A 20,703-nucleotide genomic window follows, 5' to 3' on the forward strand; every position below is an offset into this window, starting at 1 on the left:
ACGCTTATATTGACAGCTAGATAAACCCAAAAAAATCAAATAGGTGATATTAAACAAATAGCTAGTAACACACTCTTGGTGGTCGAAATTATAAAAAAATATTATATCGACAATTATATATTCATGAAATATATTTATTTTATTTTTAAATCTATGCGAAGCTTGACGAATTGAGAGACAGAATTGGAGACGATGACAGACAAACCAATTTAAACAAACTGATAAATTTGACAGTAATTTGTTGGCTCTTTTTTTTGATGCTATCATAAAAATATATATGAAATTATAATTTTATTTATTTAATATATGTTTAAATAAATTTATGACATTGTAATATATATGTTCAAATATACACGAGTTTCCACACATATCTAATAAGATGAAAAGTGTTCCTTGTGACATCTGTTTATGATCTCGTTATGTGTAACCGAACAAATAAAAGTGAATCGAAAAAAAAAAAATAATAAAAATCAACAATGACAGATAGGATAATCTGACGGGTCCCATAAATTCGCGGGAACGAGTCATTTCCCAAGTCACAAATCCGACTTTCGTGACTAAAAGGGTTTTGTCAAACCAGGTGTTCAGCATAATTTTTTTTTTTCTTTTCTCTTTTACAAACCCGAATATAGATTACTTATGAAGCATTTAGCTTTCTTAAATGATCCACAAAAAAAAAACCGTAATACCTATCTTTAAAATCAAATATTTAAATGTCACCATTTAATTTCTGAATAAAATTGAAAATTCAAAAGACAAAACACATCTAAAATCAGCAAAAATATATACATGGGATTTTTTTTTTTTTAAATTAAACCCTCCCAGACTTAATCGTGTTTGTAAAAAATTAGTTACAGTGATTACAACAAAGCTCACATCACCCTGACCAATAAAATAACATAATCTTCAAATTACATAACCAATAAATTTTTTATTATGAAAAATAATAATAGCAAAAATAAAGAAAAAAAAAAATTGTTAACCAACAAAACCACATTTTTAATATATGTAGAAAAAAAAAAAATAAAATATTGCGGTTATCTGTTATATATTTTACGACGTTTCAATGACAAAAAAATAAAACAAATTTAGATTACAACCATCAAGCACAGTAGTTTAATATATAAACTAACCAACGAATGAGTTTAAATTTTATGGGGTAGTTGAACGTTTGAATAATATAGAAATAAAAAAATACAAATGACAAATAATAAAATAAGTGGAAAAAAAAAAAAATACACATGCGTATATGAGAAAGAAAAATAAAATATAAGAATATAAAGAAGAAGCTGTTTTCTTGGGTTAATGGGTTCGCTGCAGCTACCTGTCGCGGATATGGGCACGGCTATTGCATATACAAAAACGAAAAAAATAAAAAAAAAAAATATTACCACGAGTTGTATATTGCCTCAATGGATTATATATAGAGACGCTTATATTGCTATGGTTTTTCACCATGCGTGTTTATTTTATATATGCAAAATATGACTATGATTGTTGGTGCACGAATTAACTACTGTATACAAGAGAGTCAAAGTGCAAATTCATATAGCCGGCAATATGGCGCCCTGTTCTAAATTCAAAACAAGCCAACTGTTTAGCATAATACATAAAATCATGTGTACAGATATAATGCACTACTGGTAATATTACTGTATATATATATGACATTCGCAATTTAAATGATACATTTCTATTACCATTTTAATTCACAAAAATTCACATGTATAATTTATTTATTTAAAAAAAAAATATATATATATTTGTTTGTTTGTTGGAAAAATAAAAAAATAATAAATGATTCATTGTTTGGAAATTGGTTTTTCTACCTACACAACTGACCTTGACTTTTCTTTTATTGCATTTTCTAAAAAACATTTCAACACCTTAAAATTGCATGGAGAAAAAAAAATCATAAAATTTCTCCGTAACTAATGGAACTCTCTCTTTTTTGTATTGTTTATTTTCTTATTTTTTAGGAGTAGCAATTATAGAATTTTGGAATGTTAGTGTCACTGTGCTGGTCAGGGGTACCTTAGTGTATTTATCTCGTGTAAATAGAGCCATATTTTCTTTGCATGAAAATTGAGGTTGTTCGTGAACAAGAGTGAAAAGAAAGAAAAAAATAATTTAATTCTTTTTAGCTTAACAAGAGGTTCGTGAGTATTCAAAAGATTTTTTTTTTTTATTGTCCTTCAAAATACCAAGCCTAAGTCAACATCATATGTATTTTTTTTTTTCTAATTTTTTTCCAATACTTATAAGCTTGTAAAAAAAATAAAAATGAATATATTTATTTAAAAAAAATATATAATAGATCGAAAAAATGATCTCGTATTTCTAATAGAAGTTATTTATTTTTATTTTTCATTTAGCAAAATTTTCACACTTGATATTTTACATTGAGATATAATTTTGAGAAATGAAAATCAACAGGAAGTATTGGGTGTTGAATATATATTCAACAAAAAATAAAAAGAAACAAGACATCTGGTGAATATAAAAATAGAAAATAAAATTTTATAAGAAAACTAAACAATCTGTCAGCATTATAATCAATATTGAAATCATAAATACTAAATAAAAAATTATATACAATATTGTTATGTTGCAAACACACCTTTTATTACGGGACGGAAGTTTAGATTTCATGATTATATAGTTACGAAACATTTTGAGATTAAAATCTCAATAGATGCATGTATTTGCGTTTTTTTATTTTGACATATATATTGCACACACGATGAGAATACTTTGATTTTGAAAAAAATAAATAAATATAAATAAAAAAAAGAAGAAAAAAAAAAACCCAAGCTAGATGTAAGCTTTGTTGATCATTATCTTAATTTTTATATTGTTGATGGTCAAACGAATCGTCTATTATACTTAAACCACAACAAATTCTACGAACAAAAAAAATAACCATTTAACAATGACCTTTTTTTTATACCTTTTTCCACACACTGATATAAATTTTTTACTTTGAATTTATTTCCTGAACGTGCCAACTGCAATTCACTCATTTGAATTTTCTTTTTAATCTTATAATCTTTTTAATTTTCTTTTTCAAATTGAAGATAATATAAATGTATAAATTTCTTTTCTTGTGATTTTTAAATATACTGCATACTGCGTACAGTGAATTATATATGAAAAATTACTTGAATTATATTTTTAAAATCAGATTTTATGAAAAATGAAAAAAAGAGAAAGGGAGAGATGGAGAAATTCTTTGCTCGAGTTCCCAGATGACGGGGCACTAGGACATGTATATGATATCTTGGTGAAATGATTTTCAATGGCGACAGAATTTGACAGTGGGCGTCTTGGGATCAGATTAATGACATCATAAACCCAATAAAATATCACCGTAGATACCAACAATGCGGGCGAATCCCCAGGGAATCCATACTCAAAAAAAAAAAATATATACTTTTTCGTTATTTGATTTCATCTTCTTTCTTCCATTTCACTTTTTTATATAATTTTATTTATTTTCTTTCATATATTTTTTTTTCGATTTATATATTTATTTTCTATCATCTTCTTTTTATTTTTTAACTGATGGATGATGCAAATAACTGTGCTGTAAGTTTGACGCAACCATGAAACACAGTCACCCTCTTAAAATGTCCGAGCACTTTTCACAGCAGGTGGTTTTGTAATTTCTTATATATATTTTTTTATATATACTGTGGTCGCACAGGTACTCCAGTAAAAATATAGAAATAATAATATAAATCTTGGACAATCAAAAGTTGCTCATCTCGAAATTTTTTAAATAAAAAATTTTATTGAAATAACATTTCTGCGTCAATTTCTTATTTTATCTATAGTTGCGTATAATTTTTTTTTTTTTTATATTTATTTATTGGATCACCTGGAAACTCAGTGAGTGGTCTTCTCATAAAAAAATTCCACATTGTCCTGGGGAGTTGAGTTAGACAAGAAAAAAAAAAAGGGCGTCCATGAGTCAGCACTTATGCAAAACAAGCGTAAACGTTCGTTTTGTTAGTTGAATTAGTTCGTTGTGGAATCCAGGATATTTTTTTATTTATTTCATTTTACCTTGTTTGAGACCTCCCTTCAAAATATAACCAGTCATTCTCCATTTGTGGATGCATGTACTGTACTTGTGAGGTTTTTATTGAAAAAATATGAGAGTTGAAGAGAGAAAAAAAGTCTAGTGAGGGTGATTTTTGCATGTCACGTGGGCAAACGGGCGCGATCTGAATGCTTCAGTCGTTTGAAAATAAAAAAAAAAAAAATAATAAAGAAAAAAAACCAGATTTAGTCGACCACCATGACATTGTAGAGCGACTAATCTCGATCAACTCGAATGTCAAACAATAATTTTCTCCCAGCGAGAAAAAATAAATAAAAAAAACTTCATAATGAATTGAAAAAGAAAAAAAAAAGGATACCAAAGATTTTAGATTACATGACGAGAATACAAGAAGAAAAAATAATAATAATAAAAAAGAGAAATGAGAAATGAGGGGAAGAAATAGTAAAAATTTATTGTAGAGAAATTTTGGAAGAAAAAAATAAATGTAAATGTCTTGTTGGTGTTGCAGAAGGTGTTCTTTTAAATATGCGTAGATAATTCGAAACATTTTTTTTTTTTTTTTTCTTTTCTCTATATACAAGGATATAACATCTTTTTTTTTTCTTATTTATTTTATGACTTAAGTGGTGATATTTCAGGGGTCACTTATAAAACCAGGTCAGTAAGTCCTTGAATTTCTTGGAACTTGTTTTAGCCATTAGAAAAATGAATGATTGTTCAAAGCAGAACGAATGTATCTATTCATTGAAGGGATGAAAAAGAAAATGGAAAATGATAAAAAAAAAAAAATACCGTTAGAAAAAAATAAAAACTAATGGTCAAATGATACCGTTAGGTTGTTGAACATTGTTTGAAAGATTTTAATGGTTTTTTTTTTTCAGGGGGTAGTTAAAATCGCAGGCAATGTCTCAAGGTTTATGGCGCCAATATCTATTACAATATAATACAAATTTTTAACCTTGGTTTTTGAATAATATAAATGTCAATGTAATTTCTACGCAGCGAAGAAAAAAAAAAAAAAACTAATATTTATGATGCTTGAAAAAAGACATTTACTTAAAACTTGAAAAGGTAAAAAGAAAAAAAAAATAGTGAAATCAAAAAAATAATTAAGAAAGAGAAAAAAAGAAGATGCAAGTAAATTCAAGGTGTGTGTATGCGAATTAAAATTTTAGATGACATGCATTCATGTTGTTGAGTAAATGTCATTTTGTCAATTTGAGATATCGATATATCATTGACCTCATCATGACCCTGACAATCATTTGTGCAAACGATATTATTTACTGCAATATATATAACCACATGAACATACATTTAGACTCTCTCTCGTTGATTGCACCACACGAGTTTCACTCTCTGTCAAATGATCCAACTTTGCACCGCGGGATTCCACGAACAATTTGCGATATCTTATCAAACCTTTTTTTTTTCTTATATATACATTAAAAAAAAATAAAACAAAATTTAACAACCGACAATATCAGAATGATAATGCAATAAACATGAGTATGATACTGATGATATTAATAATTGTAACTTTATGTTTATTATAAATTTTATTTATAATTTCTTTTTTATTTTTAAATAAAAAGAAAAAAAGAAATTCTTATTTCTATCATTGATATCAATTCTTGGGGAAATTGAATAAGAACGTAATTGGAATTTGTATGAGATGCTTTATAAAATTAAATGAAGAAAAAAAAATAAAAAGGAACCAAGGGTTGCTTGATAGAGGAACCATTTCGTGAATGTTGCACGAATGATCTCATGGTGTGCTAGCACTGTGGGAGTCTAATAAGATGTAACTAAATTATGATTGGATTCATCATTGCTGTTAGGAGAATTTAAATTGTCAATTATACACTCGTGAGTTATTTATTTATAAGTTTATTAATGGACAATAGTTATTCAGTCCAATGGTTGTTCTATATTAAGCGTGATATACCATGATTTTTAAATGAATTATTGCCAACTGTTGCTGAGCAAATTTAAAATATAAATATCATCATATAATGTGCTTCATTTCAATTTATTTATAATACTTATTATTTTATCAATAATTATTGCATTGATTACAATTACAATTTAATATTATATGTAATATAATAAATAAAATAAATTTATTTATGTTGTAATTAATAAAATAAATAATCATGATTAAATAATTTATTTATATAATTAATTATAATATTAACATTCATATTAATACTATTCAATTAAATAATTATATTTAATTAATAATAATAGATTAATAATTTAAATTAAATTATAATTTATTTCTTTTATTAATATAATTAATTAATAAATTTATATATATATATAATATCCATCAATTTATTTACTTTTAATGTTTTAGACATTGATTAAAACAACAATATTATATATGAACAAAAAAAATAAATTTATATGTGAATAAATAAATAAAATAATCATGATTTATTTGTTTAAAAATTATACGCATTAAAATTCTTCTTTTTTTTTTTTTTTTAATTTAATATCAATTAACTATTTTTATATTTTTCTTTAGAATAATAAAAATTAAATTTTATTTATTTTTCTTGTAAATAATATAATATCAAATTTTTTAAATAAAAAAAATTTATTATCGTTGTTTTTGTTTATCTCTAATGTTATTTTATGTTTTTTTTTTTTTAATTAAAAAATATATTTTTAACGATAACTATTTGAATATAATTTAAAGAAAAAAAATTGATAATAAAAATATATATAAATTGAAAAGAAAAAATAACAAGAAAATTGTGATTTAAATAAATAAATCAATGGTCTCATGAAAAATAAATAGTTACTAACATAATATTAGTAATGATATGTAAAGTTTCATTGAAAAATATTATTACAATAATATTTCTCAGAATTGAGACTAACAAAAGAGAGAAAGAAGATGAAGAAAAAAATAATTAAAATAAGAAAAAATAAATTTGCAAGTGAGTTATATTGAAATTGTCAACAATGAAAAAAAAAATCAGTTGTCAAATGACAATGTTAAAAGTAACTTTGTTTAGCAAACCTATAATTTTAATAAAAAAATAAAATAATAATATAATACCGTTCTTTTTAAATTACAAATATAAAATTATATTTTTTATTTAAAAAGATTAACGAAGGTTTGAATCCAATAGATAGTATAATAATCAAAAGATAAAAAAAGTTTTTATTCGTTTTTTTTCAGAAGCTGATTGAGATGTCTTGGATCATTTACCGGTTGGGTTGATTCAGGGTCTAGGTAACTAATCAGATCAATCAGAGAGAAAATGATCGTGACTTTGAATCATCATCCAGCTCAGATAGATCCATGAAAAATATATAAATAATATTATATACCTGCATCACAACGGTTGGCCCTCGTGACCGCAAATCGAATTAAGAATTCGATTTAAAACAACATGACTTTTAGAGATACACATTGCAAATTTATATATTAAAAAAAATAAAATGTTGATATACAAATGATAATTTAATATTTAAAAAAAAATATAATATTAAAATAATAATGATAATAATGAAATAAACTAAAGCAAAAAGATCCTGAATAATTTGTTTTTATATTTTATCTTTTTTCAAAGAGTAGAGAGACAGTTGGTGAATAAAAAAAAAATATCGAAATATTTCTGTTATGAATTAAAGTAATATTGTATCTTCTTGGTGGTCTTTGTTCTAAATTTCTAAATTTAATTTGGGTTTATATTAGAAACGAAAAAAAAAAAAAAGATAGAAAAATTAGCAAAATTTTACTGTTAACTTTTTTTTTTTTTTGTTTTTTCTTTGTAGAATTGATAGAGTTTATTTTTCGACAGTTAAATATTTAGACTGGGTTGAAAATCAACATGAGAATTTTTTTTTTTTTGATAGGTATAAGAATGACTGAGTGTCATTTGTCATTGAGGATGGACCCTGATAGACACGCTCAACGAAAAATATTTAGAAAAAAAAAAAAAAAACGTTTTGACAAGGGTGGTTCTCAAGAGCCTTGGCAAACGTTTCATAAAAAAATCGAACGTTTTGACTTCTTTACAATGATTTTAAATTATCAACTTAAAAAAATGAATAAAAGCACAAAAAATATTTTCAAAGGCGTGGTTAAATTCTCACACACAAAATATAATTTTTTTTTATTATGGTCTATATGGCTAATTTTTGGTCGACTCTTTCTGCTTGGTTTTTTTTTTTTTTTTTTTCGATAATATAATAAGTTAAAAATATGAGGTATTCTTTTGGGATAAATATTATTGGAAATTATTATTTGTATGTGAAAACAAAAGGGACATTAAATAATGGTAATTCATTTGATGGTATATCATGAGTTATACGTATCATGTATCAAGTTACACAGTAAGAGCAATTGAAAGGCTCGCGTGGATTTAACGTAATAAATGATGAAGATTGCTAAATGAAACTTATCAAAATAAAATTGTACCAAATGCTGTACAATTATTATTTTGACAATACTGATAATGATTATTATTTTAAAAATCTTGAACTAATTAACATCAAGCTTGAGTTGATATATACTTCGTTTTGACATTATTGAAATAAAATTAGAATAAAAAAATACAAGTGTCTTACCTTTCTGAAGAACATGTTGCAGCAAATCAGCTCTTTATGTCTGAAGATGGTTCAGGATGATCATCAGGTAGTCTGCTACTAATCACATCACTTCACTTTTCACTCGTACAATTTTTACTCACTATCTGTAACAAATATTTTACAAAAAATGATATTAATTATTATTGCTTTAGATAATTAGATAATTTTCAAGGATAATATCAATATTAATAAAATAAAAGAATAATATTAATAACAATTGCTTATTTATTAATATCATATTGATATTATTAAATATGTTAGAATGAAAAAATTAAAACAAACGTACCACTTATCAATGTCAGCATCAGCATTGTTTCATCAACAATTTACAGCTTTATTTTTTTTTTTCTTCCACCGCAGTATGTCATTTTGTTTCAATATCAAGTATCTTGACGTCATGGTTTTTGAAATTGTATTTGAATAATGACTTTGTCATGATTGAATTTAGGACAACTGTAACGATGAAAAACAAAATAATTAATCAAATAGTCAATCATTGTGTAATTAAAAAAACACTTAAAATACTTACTCTACTCGAGCACAACCTTTGCTTCATGATTTATCAGCGATGCTTCACTCTATTCTCGCTTTTTTAACACTTGCATTTGATGAATCTATTATCAGCTGATGCTTAGCTTCAATATCGTCCACTTATCATCCAAATAAACAATCTATGACCTGTAATTTAAATCAAACATGTATTAGCAAAGAATCATTGAAAAGCTTAATCAATATTGAAGTATAAATGATTTATCTTTTTATTACACAAAAATCATAAGAAGAATATGAACCAATTGATTGAGTATCCCAACCAGCCCCAACAATGCTCCAAAATATTTTGTTTATCAATTTCACTTCTTTTACAACCAAACATAAATTCAACATATCATTTGCATTTAATTAATTAATTCACTATTGTTTATTTATTTAATTAATTGTTTAAACAATGTTAAAGCAGAATATGAACGTTTACGAACCTTCACTTCAGCTTGCTCCAACTTTTTACTCCAAAATTTATCAGCGTATTTTGTCGTGCTCTGACCTCACTGCCAACAGAAACAATGTCCATTTTTTTTATAAAACTACTATTTATTTACAATCACAATGTTTATCACGGATTAATTGACCGATTAAAATCAAATTTATTATTTATTTGATTATTATGACGCCGTAAAATTGAGAGAGACCGACGCTCAGCATGATGCAACAGTATGATACGGTTTACCCAAATGGCGGCTATAAACTGAGACTGCGCAGTATAAACAAGAATGTCTAGTGAGAAAGTTAGTTATTATTTTATCAATTAAAATGTCACTAGGCTTTTTTTCTTTTTTTATAAAACAATTAATTCATATAAAAGTGATTAAAATAAACAATAAATAATCAATAATTCATAATTAAACAATAAACAATGCAATATCTGGTATTGTAATTAAATAAATTGACAATGAAAATATATGGAAAAAAAGAAAACACAACTAGCGCTATTTGGCGGGAAAAATATACACTAACGTCCGCATTAGAACATTCTTGTAACTACATTGTCATAGCTTATTACCGCCATTTTCTCTCGGTTTTTATGTCTCCAGCTGAGCTTTATTTACAATGTGTGTTATCAATCCCAAAATAGTAAAGTTGATTGCATTCAGTCAATTAAACAATTATGATAATTAATAATTAATTTTTTTATCATATCAATGTTTAAATGTCAAAGTCTCGCTGCTAATGAAATAATTGACAAAAAATATTGTAATTCAAGAACATTATTGATGGTAAATATTGATTTATTTCTATCAAATATTTTCATTGACATCTTGCTAATACATTTTGCCAAAAAATACAGGTTATCAATTGTTCATTTGGATTATAAGTTGACAATAATAAAGCTAACCATTAGCTGATCATGGATTCATCAAAACCAACTGTTAAAAAACCATCATGACATCTCTGACATCAGTGTACATCACTGATAAATCATAGACCAAAAGCCAACACAATGTCAAGCTGAAGTTTATACGTGTATTTATTTAAGTTTTTTTTTAAAATGAAACAATGATTGACTATTGAATTTATTATTTTAATTATTTTGTTTTTATCATTGCAGTTTTCGTGAATTTACTAATGACAAGGTTATTATTCAAATACAATTTCAAAGATCATTTCAAGATGATTGAAATCAAAACATCATGACATCCTGTGTTGACAGGAAGAAAAAGAAACTGAAAATGTACCAATTGATGAAACAATCATGATGCTAACAGTCACAAGTAGTAAGTTTATTTTAAATTTTCTTAATTTTTTTGATGAAAAAAATATTCTATTCAGTATAAGTAAAATATCAAGACAAAGTTGTCCAAAAATACAGTGAGTGATCTTAATTTTTACAATTTAATAACACTATGAATTATTTAGAATATTTAAAAACATTGCTAAACAATTGGTTTAGAAATTGATGAAATTAATTTCAAAACATTTAATAATTTTAATATGATATTAATATCAACAATGATTGATCATGCTATTTATCAATTTTTTGTGATGATGATTAACTCGGGTTGTAAATTCATCAGGATTATAAGATCACATTTGTATTCAAATATAAAATATAGAATGAATTAGTGTTAAAAAAATGATAAAAAAAAAAAGGATGCTAGTTTATGAAGAGCAGCTTGGCAGACAATAACATTTGATTGATCAGGCAATATGGTTCGTCTGCCCCCTGGAGTTTGCACATATTATACACAGATCAACTCGAGAATATAAAAAATTAATAAATATAATATAGCTATAGATTGAGATGCACCCATTAATTTATTCGAAAGGCATATCGTAACCCTCAACATAGAAAAACTTATACACGTTATATACCTACTCGGAATTTTCTCTGTTTGTCGATCAAACGTTATTATATTATAATAAATTACGAGACATAAATAATAATATTTAAAAAAATCAAATAAATATATAGATTCAATTTATCTTTATATATGAATAGGATAAAAAATTTTCATGCAAAATGTTAAAGTTGATGTGTTCAAGAATGAAAATATGTACAACGAGTAAATTTTATATGATGCAGGTGGATGTGTGGTAGCCACGAACGACAAAAGAAACGTGACACGATGTTGGTACATAGAAAGTCAGAACGTCTTCGTCCTGGTTTAATATAAGAACGACTTGGTCTTGCCGCAAAGGGAGCGCTCCCTCGATTTCTCGTGGTCTTTTCAGTGCCACCCACCTGGCATTGAAAATACCAAGAGGATGCTTTGCGAATATTGTCGGGGGCACAACCCGGTGGCACAAGTAGCAAGGGCAACCGCAATACGCGTCTGTCTTATAGCTTTTATTTTATTGAACAAAAAAAAATATAATTCTTTTTATTTTTTTTATTTTTAATACTCATCCAAACACACATTCACTCACTGCTTTAAATAATAATAATACTATATTATTTTTTTTATTTAAAATCATAAAAATAAAAAATAAAAATGGACACCCAATAAGTTTAAATCATACAAGAAATATATAAAGTAATATCTTCGTCTATACACGCGTGGTTTAAAACACAACCGCAATCACAATTTTTTAAATGAGAAAAATTTTTGTAATAAACAAAAAATACAATAATAATAACTATTAAATATTTAAACTAAAAAAATACTTTTAAAATATAAAATCATCGCATGGAATATATATTTTTGTCAATGTTAAACTTCCGGTTCACATGGAATGATATCTTTTCTTAATCCTTATAAATTGAATTTAACCGTTGATGTTAAAAAATCAAGAGAAGAAAAAAAAATATATATATGAAAAAAAAAAGGGGAGTTGATTCAAGAATATGATGAACCAACATATAGAAAATAAAATAAGTATATACCAGGTGCTCATAGTTGGCATATAAGGAGGCGTCCAAAAGCAGTGCGTGTCATTAGAGATTTTGAAAAGACGTGACAAATGATTTTCTGTCTGATCTTGAATGCAACATTGGCGCCCCGTATCGTTGCTACTCGTTTGTTTGTGGTCACACATTGTCAATAAAAATATTCAGCAATACGACGAATATAAAATACACATATATAAAAATATATATTTCTTTTTCGAATAATATATTTCATGTGGATATATATTTTTGAGAATGCTGATTCGTCATGGATCCTCGAGGGATGTTTTGACGTTTGGTTGACGAGCGCGATTGTCCTTCAGGGCATTTGCAACATTTCAAGTACATTTTATTATGTCCTTAAATCTCGCATAAGTTGAACTATAAATTTTTTTTTTTTCATGTGTATTAGACACATAAATAAAATATACTTGACAAAAAAAAAAGAACAATTATAATTGCTTAAATATGTTACAGTATCAGACCACCCAATGTGATGAAAATATATTTATCAACTTGTCAATTTAATGGTTAATGTAATTTACCAATTACATTAGTTCTATATATGTTTATTAAGATAAGAATTTAAAATATAATAATAAATTAAACAAGTGTGTGTGTTCTGTGATCATTGAGATCTTTAATATAACCGCTCACAAACGTATCACGTATCCAAAGATTTTAACCAAGACTCAACAGTTGATTCAACGCTAATCGTTCACGTTTTTGCCATAACGTCCAATTCACAACGACCCGGCTACTTTTTACGGCATTGTTTGTATATCCTAAGGATCGCTATCTTGAACTCTTAACTAGTTTTGTGTACAGTAGCATCATGCGTATTTTTTTTTCTTTTATTTTGTTTAAGACTTTCAACTTGTGTCTTGTTGCACTGTATCTTTTTTAACTTCTTCATACCGCCTGCTTTTTTTTTATTTCATTTTTTTTTTTATTCAAGTTACTTTGTTTGTTGTTTAATAGCGCATTTGTGTGTTGTGAATGATATACACCGACTGCATCATGAACTCATGCATTGCACATGAAATATCAGTAATAAAAATTTGTTTTTTATTTTTTTACCCTCGGGAAGTATTTTGTAAATGCCATTTAAAATGCATAAATATATACTCTGATAATATAAAAATTAAAAATAGAAAAAATATTTAAGGTGTGAAAATATGCTATTGATAAATTTTTACATTTTGCATTTGACAAATTAATATAAAAATATTAAAAGTAAATAAAAGTCAATGTATACACAATCAACACAAAGATGTGAGGAAAAAAATAAAAAATAAAAAATATATGTTGGATTAGGAAAAGCGTTAAGTGGCCTTTAATATTTTTACAGTGTAGATGTCAACAGAGTGCTCACTAGCTAGATGGATGACTTCCTTTTTTTTGCTTACAGCATCATCACAATATATATACATATTTATTTAATGTATAAATTTAAAGGTACGTTTTTATTCTTGAAATGAAAATGTACTTTTAGGTGATATGCAATTTTTAGAATGGAAAAAATAATACAGAAGATAGATGGGAATATCATCAATCATAGATTGAGATCGATTTATGTATTATTAGGATTATTTAGCTTTTATTATTTGACATTTTGTTGCAAGCGATGAAAGAATTAAAAAAAATAATAACGTGTAAAATGCATTGTCATGTTGAAAAGATTAGAGAAAAAAAAAAAAAACGTAAAAACCAAAATAATATGTGATAAAGAATTTAAAATAGAAATAGGTCAATGACATATTGAGGAAACATTGGTAGAATATATATTTTAGTATATTTTTTTTGTGATAATATGCTTATCGAATAGTCCAGTTCATCGAACTCTGTTATTGTTAAATTAGTTGACGAATGAGTGACCAGTATTGATAACAAAATATTAATGGTTTTTTTGATATATATATCTAAATAAACGACACAACAGTTCGATGACTTCTAGCTTTTTTTTATTTATTAAATCAGGCCAACGACCTGAAATTAATATTATTAATTTATAAAGTCGTTCACCTTATAGTTATAATTAAATTTTACTTAAACTACGTATATCTAAATTTTATATAACAAATTTAATTATAAACTCAATTATTAAAATATAAAAAATTTAATTTGAGATATTAATTTAATTTATAATTTATTTATTTTTCATTTTTTTTTTGCTAAATTATTTTAATAGTTTTTTTTCTTTTTTGCAAAATTAAATTGGGCTTGTATTTTTATGTCATTTTGGAGTAACAAGTATTGTTGAAAAATATTTGTAGAAATTATTTTAAATATCGAGCAAAATTTACAATTAAAAAAAAATATTTATTTATATAACTGTGGAAAGTTTTATTTTTTTTGATTTTGCCTGCGGCAACAAATTTTTCAAACGCTATCTCAATAACTGATAAAGAAAAATATAATTTGACTCTAGAATTTTTGAAAAAAAAACAAAAAAATAAAACTGTCTATACAGTAATGGAAAATTCCATTCAAAGTTACAAAGAATATTATTTTATTTTCCAGAAACGAAAAAATATTTCAAGAGTTAAAAATAAATTAAAAATCAATCTCTATACCGACAGATATAAGCCAATGTTAATCCATTAATAATTTTTATTTTCACACATTATAATGCAAATTAAATTCTCAAAATTAGTCATTAAAAACTAAATCAGCTTAAAGCAAAAATTCTATTGTTAAAATAAGTAAAACCATAAATCATCACTTGTATAAATAGTTTATAAACAATGTCGCAGTTTCACCCCTTTTGTCGGCATCAGTACAAAGACATTTGGTTCATTCAGTTTAAGAAAATTTTGTCCCCCCCTCCCATGACAAAATAATACATTTTCAATAGAGCACATGACTAGGATTATATTGGTACTCACTATTGTTATACACATGAATAATAGCGATCAAAGTAAAACAAGATAAATCAAAAGAAAAAAAAAAAAAAAATAAGAAACAATATAGTGCATGTGATGAACAGACAACTCAGTTTGAAGTAAAAAAAAAAAAAAAAAAACCACAAGAAAATTTGCAGAACAATGAATTAGTTTTCTGTCGGCAAAAACTACATGTCTTTCTCGTTTTTTTTTTTTTTTCTTCGATGAAGCAGGGCATATATATATACGTTTATCTGTATTAAGTTAATCCTCTACATTTTAAGGTATACCTTATGCCTTTAACAAATGTTCTGTCTCATAGAGAGTTGCTCGTGACAGTCACGCCCCAAAAATTAACATTCTTTCAAGCTGAAACGTAGTTTTCAAAAAGTATTTTAAAATAAAAATTCTGCTCAGTCTGTGACTTTGTCTCAAGGGACTTATTTTTCCAAACTACCCTTGTTTACTCATAAAATATTTTAAATTTTATTCGCATTCATATAAAATTTTTATCAACAAAAATAATACCAACAACATAAAAAAAAAAAACAACAACTTATGTAATAAATTATCATCAATTATATCGATTTTTTATTGATTATTTATCATCTTAAAAAATTAATAAACAATTGAAAATATTTAAAAAAAAAAAATTACAATATTATATTGACAAAGATTTTATATAAATTATTTTAAAATAAATATCAAAATTTATATTATTTTTATTATCGTTATCTAATTGATGATAAATTTTAAATTTTTTTTAATGACCCGTTGAAGAACATTCGATGAAATATTAATTTTGTCACGTATACCTTTTGTCTTCTTGAAATTAAATTGACAAAATTATAAATAAAATTTAAAAAAAAAAAATCACCGAGTTATATTAATGATATTTTCGTAGAACTGATGGCTTTTGCAGTTGCCGTATATATATTTTTCTTTTTTTATACAAGATGAAAAAACTTTTGGCTTAGCCCCGACAATAATTATATAGAACTTGAGTATTCTATCAAGCATACTTTATCTCTTGTAATTTTTTTTGACCAGCAATATACCAAACAAAAATGTTTTTTATTAAATCTATAGATTGACCGTACCTTACACTAATCCCAATACGAATACATAGATTTGCGATACCAAAAATTATTGTCCCAATGGACCCTTGGACTTTTTGTAGAAAAATAAAAAAAAAAAAACTAAAAAAGGGCAAAGAAAAAGTGTAGCACAACAGTCTGTGTAACCTGCCCTAAAATCGTATATCAAGAGTATCGTTCTTTCAACATTACAGTGTCAGCTGATCTTTCATTCGAAGCCAAAGAATGAATAGAAATATATAAGGGACTTAATCCGAATTTAAATGGATTTGTCACAATGCCCAAACCAAGATATAACGAAAAACTGCAGTAGGCGGTGGACCAACTATATACCAATACATCTATACAAAGATTATCCTCAAAATCTGCTGGTTAAAATTCTCTAGCCCACCGTGAAAATGACAATAGTCATCGTGAATATTTTCTCCCTTTTTTTTTTATTATTTTCAAGTTCTACTTTTAGCTGACGTGATCCACCAATAAGACATATTAACCAAATTTAGAATCCATGATATTAACGTGATACTTTTAAGTCAGTTTAAACAAATAAATAAATAAAAAGAATATCAATTAAGTTTTAATGATAAATTCATGGAAACGTATTTTTTTTTGTTTTTTTTTATTAATTTTTGAACGACTTTCCGGGTTGAATGTTTTCTTATCGTACAATGAGCTGATACGTTTATTTTTAATTTTTGAATAGTCATCCACAAATGAAAAAATTGATCTAATACTATCAGAAAGTTGGTGTCAATGACTCTGATAATGAATGAATATAAAAATATTTTTATCATATTTTTTAATAAATAAAAAATAGACACAGGAAAATGAATATTAAATTGTGATTTTCATAAATTAATAAATTGGCAGAATATACTATTAATAATTACATTTTATATTCATTAGTTTGAATGAATATTTATGATTTTTTTTTGTTGAAAAATCTTCTATAATTATATGAGATAAAATGAGTTTGTTGTAAAAAATAAAATATTCAATTTTAAGTGCGGCCATTAGTACAGGAATGATTTAGAATGTGTTAACAGAATGATTCTCAGTAGAGTGCACTGTGGTCATCTACAAAAGCTGTCGGTAGCAATAACAAACTACATATTGTAAATAAACTACTAGTTTGAAAAAAACCATAGGTGTCCATGGATGTCCGATGGTCATGCCAAAAAAAACTATACAGATTTTTTTTTTTTTTTTTCTATTTTCTTTGAAAGAGAAAAAAAATAAATATAAACTATAAGAAAATGTGCAAACCCAGAGGGGGTTAGAATTGGCGGAGTTTTTTTAATTCTGTGGAGCATAAGGTACAAAACGGGGTGGAGCAGTCACTGCACCAACCAATTTTTTCTAAGAAATTTTTGCGAAAGGTATTTCAAACGAGTTTTTCAAACCATTTCCGTTTTCATTTCAATGATGTTTTTTGCAAAAGAATAAAAGAAAAAAATTATTTGCTACTGTGGAAAATAACCGGAATATATCGGCTAGAATTTTGTTCCTTTTTTTTTTTTTTTCAAAATTTTAAACCACACGACACTGCAGTGATGATATTTCTTGGGAAGAAAAAAAATATAATAATTCACTAAATCACGTATCTATGAATGGAGATGAAATATAAATAAATAAATGGATATAAATAAAAGAATAGAAGTGAAAAAAAAAAAAGTTGTATAATATCAATAATAAAAAGAAGAATTGCACTCGCACAACACTCCCCCAATATTTTGACTGTTGTGTTACTAAAGTTCATGTCTTTGACGATGTTCATCGACATGGAAAGTCATTCATTCTCCCGCACGCGGACTATGATTGTAACAACTATAGGGACAAGTTTATATTGTAACATGTGTGTGCGTATATATAAAAGAAAGACATAATAAAAAAAAAAAGAAAAAAAAAAATGTGCGTTAAACGGCGTGTAGATTTATCGAGTGTTGTATACATGTCACCGGCTTTTCGGCGCTAACTTCTATGCGGTCAGATTTGTGGCTTTGGTGGCTTTGTTCATTCAATAAACCAAAGGGAACATTCAACATTGCTCACTCGATAATCATGTAATTTTTTTTTTTTTTTTATATTTATTTGAAAAGTTTAATCACGTTTCATTGACTTTTGCTATCTTTACGATCAATCCAAGGTATATTTTTTATATACAATGAAATTTATATTTCTCTATTATATTATTATTTGAAAAAATATTATTTTTATTATTCTCAATCAACAATGAAACATATAAACATTTGGAATTTTTTAAAAAATAGTTTTCATTTATTTTTTTTTCTATTTTTTCAATAAGAAAATAGATGACAATTGTATATTTGTAATTCATCTCTTTTATTTTTGATACTGTTCTGTTTGAAAATTTAAAAAAATAATATATTTTTTTTTTTAGACTATTTGATAATGTTTGAATTTGGCATGGTTGATTCTGAATGTGACAATGTCATGACTCTGCACTAGACTCTCGTTAGTGTTATTCATAAATTATTTACACATCTGATTTTAAAGTGTTACTACTGAATGTTAAGAAAAGATATCTAGTTAAAAAAAAAAACAGTACTGGGACAAGAGCTTGCGGTGTGAAAAATCAGTATCTAAGAGAACCCTAAATGCACCGAAACGAATCGACAGATGTCGATGGTGGTGGCTAGTTAGACTGTGGTTTATATTTTTTTTTCCTGATTTCAATCAGTCATGGTTCGTTTTTAGTTTTTATACCCTCTTGTTACGTCATCTATATGCATTAGGGATCATTGATTCAATAATAGTGGAATATTAAGTGTCAACGAAACTTTGCACATACATTCATTGAATGTATTATAAATTAACGAACATTATAAAATTGACTATTATTAGATGTATCATGATTCATGACAATATATTATTTAAATTCTTAAAAATAAAATAAATAAGATGTTTTTCTAGTAGGTATCATTGTTTGATATTTTGTGGATAATCTTTTCATCTGAAAGAGTGCGGTACTCTTGTTGATTCTAAAATCCTCTGCCAAAAAGCCAAAGTCAATCAGCCATGTGATCTTTTTCAACTGTATTTTACCAAGTAAATGGAATATTATAACAAAAAAAAAAAAAGCCCTTTCTTTTAATATATATTCGTATTTATATTTTAATAATAGTTTTTTTTTTTTTTTTGTATATATTTTTTTATATTTTCAATGGAAATTCAGCGTAAAGTCGTTAAGTTTTAACACACTGTCCCAGCCAAATCATCAGCACCAGTGAGCTAAAACTTTCCACTGAGCTCTAAAATGCTTTTTTTTTTTTTTTCTTGAAGTGCCGAAAAAAAAAGAAGACACACTGATGGCACATTGACAAATGTAAAATGCTTTCTGAACCCTGTGATGCTTTAGTTTTTTTTTTTTCTTCCTTCCTTCCTTTCTTTTATTTGGTACCACTTCAATCCGCGTTTAATCTTTTGTCCTGAATGATCTCTTGAAAAAAAAAAAAACGACGACGACGACGATGATGTAGATGGGACGTACAGAGGGGTCAGAGAGGAGTGTATCTGAATGGCCACTTGAGAGGTCTGAGCAAGCGTGTCCAAAGAATGTTTGTCCACAAAATAGTCGCGTAGCCACTTGGCAATATGGTCAACCGTTCAAGGTGGTCTTGAACAATCAATTTGTTTTTTTTTTTTACTCTGTTTCTTTGCATATCAAAAAGTTTATACCATTCAGGTTTTATTCAAAAACAAAAAATGTCACACATTAATCTTAAATATTTCATAACAACACGCCAATTGAGAATCAAAAAAACAAATCTCATATATATAACCAGTCATATTCTATATTTAAATTGAAAGAAGATAAATACAAGGAAATAACGTGGGTGATATTGGAGTTGATATAAAGACACTCGACATGCACACATTGGCTCACTGAAATTTTGTATTTTGAGAAAGTGAAAATGCAATAAACCGTTGTGTGTGTGCTTTTTTTTTTTTTTCGTTAAATTAATGTGTTAAGGCCGCAGAAGAATTCTTGTTAACGATATGACGAGGTGAACAAGAAAATCTTACTTTTTTTTTTTCCTCATCAACATGCAGTTAATTGGTAAAACAAAATGCAGATTTACAAAATAACTGTCTGTTTAATTTTGCTTTTTATGAACCTTAAATAACATAAAGAAATTT

At 26.1% G+C, this 20,703-nt stretch overlaps 1 protein-coding gene across 1 annotated transcript in view; it reads right to left on the reverse strand.

Annotated features, from left to right (window-relative positions):
* Positions 1 to 20,703, reverse strand: part of LOC122847439 (casein kinase I-like) — a 155,166-nt gene that overhangs the window by 80,961 nt on the left and 53,502 nt on the right. Inside the window, exons 5-8 of the transcript XR_006373366.1 lie at positions 9,655 to 9,723; positions 9,207 to 9,355; positions 8,964 to 9,130; positions 8,657 to 8,781 (exon numbers count right to left, since the gene is read on the reverse strand). The gene's annotated coding sequence lies outside the window, so the exon portion shown is untranslated. The remainder of the gene's footprint in view (positions 1 to 8,656; positions 8,782 to 8,963; positions 9,131 to 9,206; positions 9,356 to 9,654; positions 9,724 to 20,703) is intronic.

This window comes from Aphidius gifuensis, linkage group LG1, assembly GCF_014905175.1.
Source record: "Aphidius gifuensis isolate YNYX2018 linkage group LG1, ASM1490517v1, whole genome shotgun sequence".
Taxonomy (NCBI): domain Eukaryota; kingdom Metazoa; phylum Arthropoda; class Insecta; order Hymenoptera; family Braconidae; genus Aphidius; species Aphidius gifuensis.